Raw genomic sequence first — 9177 nt, forward strand, 5'->3', positions numbered from 1 at the left:
CTCTCCCGTTGTAGCCGCGATAGGCACGCAAAAAATTTTGCTAGAGCGCCAAGCACCCACCTCATGGCTAGAGGCAAGGGCTCGCCATTAGATCAACTTCGAAATCGCTGAACAGACGTGCTGTAGAATGGCAACCGCTGCCAAGTCTCTTCCGTAGTTGCGTCGGTCGAGTGATCGAAGAAGGTGATCTAAGAGAGGGTCCAAGCGTAGGCATTCGTTGGGGGATTCGCGCTGATGGCATAAATGTATGCAATACCCGAGCAACACCGGACGGAGGTGCTAGACGAGGGCTCCCGTTTTAGATCGAGTTTTAAAATCACCAAGTAGACGCGGTGAGGGCTGGCAACCGCTGCCAAACCTTTTTCCAAAATTGCGACAGCTGAGTGACAAGAAAACGTGATCTAAAGGAGAGTCCAAGAATAGCACCCTCGAGGGTGGGCTTCATGCCCCTCTAATTGATTCAACGTCGGCATCCACCGTTTCAAAATCTGACATATCCATCTGCCCTGACAGCGGCGTTGAATCAATGAGGGGGGCACGGGAGAGGCTCGCGGCAACCACCTCTCCCCTTGTAGCCGCGATAGGCAAGCAAAAATTTTTGCTAGAGCGCCAAGCACCCACCTCATGGCTAGAGACAAGGGCTCGCCATTAGATCAACTTCGAAATCGCTGAACAGACGCGCTGTAGAATGGCAACCGCTGCCAAGTCTCTTCCGTAGTTGCGTCGGTGGAGTGATCGAAGAAGGTGATCTAAGAGAGGGTGCAAGCGTAGGCATTCGTTGGGGGATTCACGCCGATGGCATAAATTTATGCAATACCCGAGCAACACCGGACGGAGGTGCTAGACGAGGGCTCCCGTTTTAGATCGAATTTTAAAATCACCGAGTAGACGCGGTGAGGGCTGGCAACCGCTGCCAAACCTTTTTCCGAAATTGCGGCAGCTGAGTGACAAGAAAACATGATCTAAAGGAGAGTCCAGGAATAGCACCCTCAAGGGTGGGCTTCATGCCCCTCTAATTGATTCAACGTCGGCGTCCACCGTTTTAAAATCCGACATGTCCATCCGCCCTGACAGCGGCGTTGAATCAATGAGGGGGGCACGGGAGAGGCTCGCGGCAACCACCTCTCCCCTTGTAGCTGCGATAGGCACGCAAAAAATTTTGCTAGAGCGCCAAGCACCCACCTCATGGCTAGAGACAAGGGCTCGCCATTAGATCAACTTCGAAATCGCTGAACAGACGCGCTGTAGAATGGCAACCGCTGCCAAGTCTCTTCCGTAGTTGCGTCGGTCGAGTGATCGAAGAAGGTGATCTAAGAGAGGGTCCAAGCATAGGCATTCGTTGGGGGATTCACGCCGATGGCATAAATTTATGCAATACCCGAGCAACACCGGACGGAGGTGCTAGACGAGGGCTCCCGTTTTAGATCAAGTTTTTAAATCACCGAGTAGACGCGGTGAGGGCTGGCAACCGCTGCCAAACCTTTTTCCGAAATTGCGCCAGCTGAGTGACAAGAAAACATGATCTAAAGGAGAGTCCAGGAATAGCACCCTCGAGGGTGGGCTTCATGCCCCTCTAATTGATTCAACGTCGGCGTCCACCTTTTTTCAAAATCCGACATATCCATCCACCCTGACAGCGGCGTTGAATCAATGAGGGGAGCACGGGAGAGGCTCGCGGCAACCACCTCTCCCGTTGTAGCCGCGATAGGCACGCAAAAAATTTTGCTAGAGCGCCAAGCACCCACCTCATGGCTAGAGACAAGGGCTCGCCATTAGATCAACTTCGAAATCGCTGAACAGATGCGCTGTAGAATGGCAACCGCTGCCAAGTCTCTTCCGTAGTTGCGTCGGTCGAGTGATCGAAGAAGGTGATCTAAGAGAGGGTCCAAGCGTAGGCATTCATTGGGGGATTTGCGCCGATGGCATAAATTTATGCAATACCCGAGCAACACCGGACGGAGGTGCTAGACGAGGGCTCCCATTTTAGATCGAGTTTTAAAATCACCGAGTAGACGCGGTGAGGGCTGGCAACCGCTGCCAAACCTTTTTCTGAAATTGCGGCAGCTGAGTGACAAGAAAATGTGATCTAAAGGAGAGTCCAGGAATAGCACCCTCGAGGGTGGGCTTCATGCCCCTCTAATTGATTCAACGTCGGCGTCCACCGTTTCAAAATCCGACATATCCATCCGCCCTGACAGCGGCGTTGAATCAATGAGGGGGGCACAGGAGAGGCTCGCGGCAACCACCTCTCCCCTTGTAGCCACGATAGGCATGCAAAAAATTTTGCTAGAGCACCAAGCACCCACCTCATGGCTAGAGACAAGGGCTCGCCATTAGATCAACTTCGAAATCGCTGAACAGACGCGCTGTAGAATGGCAACCGCTGCCAAGTCTCTTCCGTAGTTGTGTCGGTGGAGTGATCGAAGAAGGTGATCTAAGAGAGGGTCCAAGCATAGGCATTCGTTGGGGGATTCGCACCGATGGCATAAATTTATGCAATACCCGAGCAACACCGGATGGAGGTGCTAGACGAGGGCTCCCGTTTTAGATCGAGTTTTAAAATCACCGAGTAGACGCGGTGAGGGCTGGCAACCGCTGCCAAACCTTTTTCCAAAATTGCGGCAGCTGAGTGACAAGAAAACATGATCTAAAGGAGAGTCCAGGAATAGCACCCTCGAGGGTGGGCTTCATGCCCCTCTAATTGATTCAACGTCGGCGTCCACCGTTTCAAAATCCGACATGTCCATCCGCCCTGACAGCGGCGTTGAATCAATGAGGGGGGCACGGGAGAGGCTCGCGGCAACCACCTCTCCCCTTGTAGCCGCGATAGGCACGCAAAAAATTTTGCTAGAGCGCCAAGCACCCACCTCATGGCTAGAGACAAGGGCTCGCCATTAGATCAACTTCGAAATCGCTGAACAGACGCGCTATAGAATGGCAACCGCTGCCAAGTCTCTTCCGTAGTTGCGTCGGTCGAGTGATCAAAGAAGGTGATCTAAGAGAGGGTCCAAGCATAGGCATTCATTGGGGGATTCGCGCCGATGGCATAAATTTATGCAATACCCGAGCAACACCGGACGGAGGTGCTAGACGAGGGCTCCCGTTTTAGATCGAGTTTTTAAATCACCGAGTAGACGCGGTGAGGGCTGGCAACTGCTGCCAAACCTTTTTCTGAAATTGCGCCAGCTGAGTGACAAGAAAACATGATCTAAAGGAGAGTCCAGGAATAGCACCCTCGAGGGTGGGCTTCATGCCCCTCTAATTGATTCAACGTCGGCGTCCACCTTTTTTCAAAATCCGACATATCCATCCACCCTGACAGCGGCGCTGAATCAATGAGGGGAGCACGGGAGAGGCTCGCGGCAACCACCTCTCCCGTTGTAGCCGCGATAGGCACGCAAAAAATTTTGCTAGAGCGCCAAGCACCCAGCTCATGGCTAGAGACAAGGGCTCGCCATTAGATCAACTTCGAAATCGCTGAACAGACGCGCTGTAGAATGGCAACCGCTGCCAAGTCTCTTCCGTAGTTGCGTCGGTCGAGTGATCAAAGAAGGTGATCTAAGAGAGGGTCCAAGCGTAGGCATTCGTTGGGGGATTCACGCCGATGGCATAAATTTATGCAATACCCGAGCAACACCGGACGGAGGTGCTAGACGAGGGCTCCCGTTTTAGATCGAGTTTTAAAATCACCAAGTAGACGCGGTGAGGGCTGGCAACCGCTGCCAAACCTTTTTCCGAAATTGCGGTAGCTGAGTGACAAGAAAACGTGATCTAAAGGAGAGTCCAGGAATAGCACCCTCGAGGGTGGGCTTCATGCCCCTCTAATTGATTCAACGTCGGCGTCCACCGTTTCAAAATCCGACATATCCATCCGCCCTGACAGCGGCGTTGAATCAATGAGGGGGGCACGGGAGAGGCTCGCGGCAACCACCTCTCCCCTTGTAGCCACGATAGGCACGTAAAAAATTTTGCTAGAGCGCCAAGCACCCACCTCATGGCTAGAGACAAGGGCTCGCCATTAGATCAACTTCGAAATCGCTGAACAGACGCGCTGTAGAATGGCAACCGCTACCAAGTCTCTTCCGTAGTTGCGTCGGTCGAGTGATCGAAGAAGTTGATCTAAGAGAGGGTCCAAGCGTAGGCATTCGTTGGGGGATTCGCGCCGATGGCATAAATTTATGCAATACCCGAGCAACACCGGACGGAGGTGCTAGACGAGGGCTCCCGTTTTAGATCGAGTTTTAAAATCACCAAGTAGACGCGGTGAGGGCTGGCAACCGCTGCCAAACCTTTTTTCGAAATTGCGCCAGCTGAGTGACAAGAAAACATGATCTAAAGGAGAGTCCAGGAATAGCACCCTCGAGGGTGGGCTTCATGCCCCTCTAATTGATTCAACATCGGCGTCCACCTTTTTTCAAAATCCGACATATCCATCCGCCCTGACAGCGGCGTTGAATCAATGAGGGGGGCACGGGAGAGGCTCGCGGCAACCACCTCTCCCATTGTAGCCGCGATAGGCACGCAAAAAATTTTGCTAGAGCGCCAAGCACCCACCTCATGGCTAGAGACAAGGGCTCGCCATTAGATCAACTTCGAAATCGCTGAACAGACGCGCTGTAGAATGGCAACCGCTACCAAGTCTCTTCCGTAGTTGCGTCGGTGGAGTGATCGAAGAAGGTGATCTAAGAGAGGGTCCAAGCGTAGGCATTCGTTGGGGGATTCGCGCCGATGGCATAATTTTATGCAATACCCGAGCAACACCGGTCGGAGGTGCTAGACGAGGGCTCCTGTTTTAGATCGAGTTTTAAAATCACCAAGTAGACGCGGTGAGGGATGGCAACCGCTGCCAAACCTTTTTCCGAAATTGTGCCAGCTGAGTGACAAGAAAACATGATCTAAAGGAGAGTCGAGGAATAGCACATCCGGGGTGGGCTTCATGCCCCTCTAATTGATTCAACGTCGGCGTCCACCGTTTCAAAATCCGACATATCCATCCGCCTTGACACCGGCGTTGAATCAATGAGGGGGGCACGGGAGAGGCTCATGGCAACCACCTCTCCTATATAAGCTATTAGTGCGAGGCTCGCTCTGCATTAGAAATTAGCGAACACAACGATATCCGCCTTAAAAATCCAAATCCTTTAAAATTCCTACCAAACAGCCATTCACGACCCAATTTTTTATGAGGTCGGCAGAGGAGCAAAAGATCGTCATCGGTTAGGAGATGTGAGTTCATGGAGCCGAGGGACTGAAATGGTCATCGAGCTCATCCGATCAACTGGATGAATTTCACCTTGAAGGGGCCCAATCCAAAAGTTTCGGAGGTCATCTCCTGGAACTCTCGAGAACAAGGCCCATCTTACATGCAAACTCTGCTACTGCGCAAACATAGGTTGCAATTAAAGAGAAATTGCGAGGCCGTCAGAATGGCCCGAGGCCAATGGCTCCGACTAAGTCAATTTTCTCTTGCAATCACCATGCCGCCGTTCACAGAGAGATCTCCCCATTCACTTGTGACGCGACGCACAATCCAAGGTCTAGACGCGAGACCGCCCTTGAAAGAAAGACCACTTTCCAAGACATCCCCCGATGACACATTGGAACGTCAACCGCTGTCGAACCACTCCCAATGTTGTGCCGATCGAGTTGGCACAGAGGCGACCTTAGGGAGCTCCCGCGTAGCAATCGGGATGTGCTTTCGTGCCCATCTCTCACAAAAACCAATGTTAGCTGTGGACAAATTTGGAATCCAAGGGCTCGCATCCATCGATATCGTCGGCACTGGGTCTATATATTCAAAGGCCACGGAGAGGTTCCGATAAGAGAAGCTCCCCTGCTCGCTCGCACAAACATATCCCAAATTCTAGACACAAGCTCCCGCCCTTAGCATCGCTCTCCAGATCACCGCAATGACACATTGGAATGACAACCGCTGTCGAACAACTCCCAAAATTGTGGCAATGGAGTGAGAAAGAAGAGCAACTTTGGGGAGCCGCGCATAGCAAACGGGCTGTGCTGCTGCTTCATTCCGCTCTTATATAGATCCGAAATCGTTGATTTTGTTTGGAATCCGAGGCTGCATTCATCCTTGCTCAAACAAGCAATGGCTCTTCTAATCGAATGGCCACGGGGAGCTTCCGATAACAAAGGCTCCCTTGTCACTCATGATGCGTAGGCCAACTGCTAGACGACGGGTCACCCTTCAGATCGCTGCCCAGGCAACCACCACAACGGCACCATTGGAACGACAACCGCTGCTGAACCGCTGGTGCCAATATTCCAAAAATCCAAATAACGTGTCTTTCACGAACACCAGCACTGATTTCTATTGGGGAGGGTCGCCGAGAACTTTTGTTATCAAAGCTCCCATTGTAAGCCGCGATAGGCACACAAAAAATTGCTAGAGCCCCAAGCACCCACCTCATGGCTAGACAAGGGCTCGCCATTAGTAGATCAACTTCGAAATCGTTGAACAGACGCGCTGTGGAATGGCAACCGCTGCCAAGCCTCTTCCGTAATTGCGTCGGTCGAGTGATCGAAGAAGGTGATCTAAGAGAGAGTCCGAGGCTAGGGATTCGTTGGGTGATTCGCGCCGATAGCAAAAAATTATGCAATACCCGAGCAACACCGGACGGAGGTGCTAGACGAGGGCTCCCATTTTAGATCGAGTTTTAAAACCACCAAGTAGACGCGGTGAGGGCTGGCAACCGCTGCCAAACCTTTTTCCAAAATTGCGCCAGCTGAGTGACAAGAAAACATGATCTAAAGGAGAGTCAGGGAATAGCACCCTCGAGGGTGGGCTTCATGCCCCTCTAATTGATTCAACGTCGGCGTCCACCATTTCAAAATCCGACATATCCATCCGCCCTGACAGCGGCGTTGAATCAATGAGGGGGGCACGGGAGAGGCTCGCGGCAACCACCTCTCCCCTTGTGGCCGCGATAGGCACGCAAAAAATTTTGCTAGAGCGCCAAGCACCCACCTCATGGCTAGAGACAAGGGCTCGCCATTAGATCAACTTCGAAATCGCTGAACAGATGCGCTGTAGAATGGCAACCGCTGCCAAGTCTCTTCTGTAGTTGCGTCGGTCGACTGATCGAAGAAGGTGATCTAAGAGAGGGTCCAAGCGTAGGCATTCGTTGGGAGATTCGCGCCGATGGCATAAACTTATGCAATACCCGACCAACACCGGACGGAGGTGCTAGACGAGGGCTCCCATTTTAGATCGAGTTTTAAAATCACCAAGTAGACGCGGTGAGGGCTGGCAACCGCTGCCAAACCTTTTTCCGAAATTGCGGCAGCTGAGTGGCAAGAAAACATGATCTAAAGGAGAGTCCAGGAATAGCACCCTTGAGGGTGGGCTTCATGCCCCTCTAATTGATTCAACGTCGGCGTCCAACGTTTCAAAATCCGACATATCCATCCGCCTTGACAGCGGCGTTGAATCAGTGAGGGGGGAACGGGAGAGGCTCGCGGCAACCACCTCTCCCCTTGTAGCCGCGATAGGCACGCAAAAAAATTTTGCTAGAGCGCCAAGCACCCACCTCATGGCATAAATTTCTGCAATACCCGAGCAACACCGGACGGAGGTGCTAGACGAGGGCTCCCGTTTTAGATCGAGTTTTAAAATCACCGAGTAGACGCGGTGAGGGCTGGCAACCGCTGCCAAACCTTTTTCCGAAATTGCGCCAGCTGAGTGACAAGAAAACATGATCTGAAGGAGAGTCCAGGAATAGCACCCTCGAGGGTGGGCTTCATGCCCCTCTAATTGATTCAACGTCGGCGTCCACCGTTTCAAAATCTGACATATCCATCCGCCCTGACAGCGGCGTTGAATCAATGAGGAGGGCACAGGAGAGGCTTGCGGCAACCACCTCACCCCTTGTAGCCGCGATAGGCACGCAAAAAATTTTGCTAGAGCGCCAAGCACCCACCTCATGGCTAGAGACAAGGGATCGCCATTAGATCAACTTAGAAATCGCTGAACAGACGCGCTATAGAATGGCAACCGCTGCCAAGTCTCTTCCGTAGTTGCGTCGGTCGAGTGATCAAAGAAGGTGATCTAAGAGAGGGTCCAAGCGTGTAGGCATTCGTTGGGGGTTTCGCGCCGATGGCATAAATTTATGCAATACCCGAGCAACACCGGACGGAGGTGCTAGACGAGGGCTCCCGTTTTAGATTGAGTTTTAAAATCACCAAGTAGACGCGGTGAGGGCTGGCAACCGCTGCCAAACCTTTTTCCGAAATTCTGCCATCTGAGTGACAAGAAAACATGATCTAAAGGAGAGTCCAGGAATAGCACCCTCGAGGGTGGGCTTCATGCCCCTCTAATTGATTCAACGTCGGCATCCACCGTTTCAAAATCCGACATATCCATCCGCCCTGACAGCGGCGTTGAATCAATGAGGGGAGCACGGGAGAGGCTTGCGGCAACCACCTCTCCCGTTGTAGCCGCGATAGGCACGCAAAAAATTTTGCTAGAGCGCCAAGCACCCACCTCATGGCTAGAGACAAGGGCTCGCCATTAGATCAACTTCAAAATCGCTGAACAGACGTGCTGTAGAATGGCAACCGCTGCCAAGTCTCTTCCGTAGTTGCGTCGGTCGAGTGATCGAAGAAGGTGATCTAAGAGAGGGTCCAAGCGTAGGGCATTCATTGGGGGATTCGCGCCGATGGCATAAATTTATGCAATACCCGAGCAACACCGGACGGAGGTGCTAGACGAGGGCTCCCATTTTAGATCGAGTTTTAAAATCACCAAGTAGACGCGGTGAGGGCTGGCAACCGCTGCCAAACCTTTTTCCAAAATTGCGCCAGCTGAGTGACAAGAAAACGTGATCTAAAGGAGAGTCTAGGAATAGCACCCTCGAGGGTGGGCTTCATGCCCCTCTAATTGATTCAACGTCGGCGTCCACCGTTTCACAATCCGACATATCCATCCGCCCTGACAGCGGCGTTGAATCAATGAGGGGGCCACGGGAGAGGCTCGCGGCAACCACCTCTCCCATTGTAGCCGCGATAGGCACGCAAAAAATTTTGCTAGAGCGCCAAGCACCCACCTCATGGCTAGAGACAAGGGCTCGCCATTAGATCAACTTTGAAATCAACTTTCATACCCTTCTCTCACAAAAACCAATCTTAGCTGTGAACAAATTTCGCCGCAATGACACCGTTGGA

The sequence above is a fragment of the Cupressus sempervirens genome, chromosome 2 (genome assembly GCF_028749045.1).
Source record: "Cupressus sempervirens isolate cs-2001-9-10 chromosome 2, ASM2874904v1, whole genome shotgun sequence".
NCBI lineage: Eukaryota > Viridiplantae > Streptophyta > Pinopsida > Cupressales > Cupressaceae > Cupressus > Cupressus sempervirens.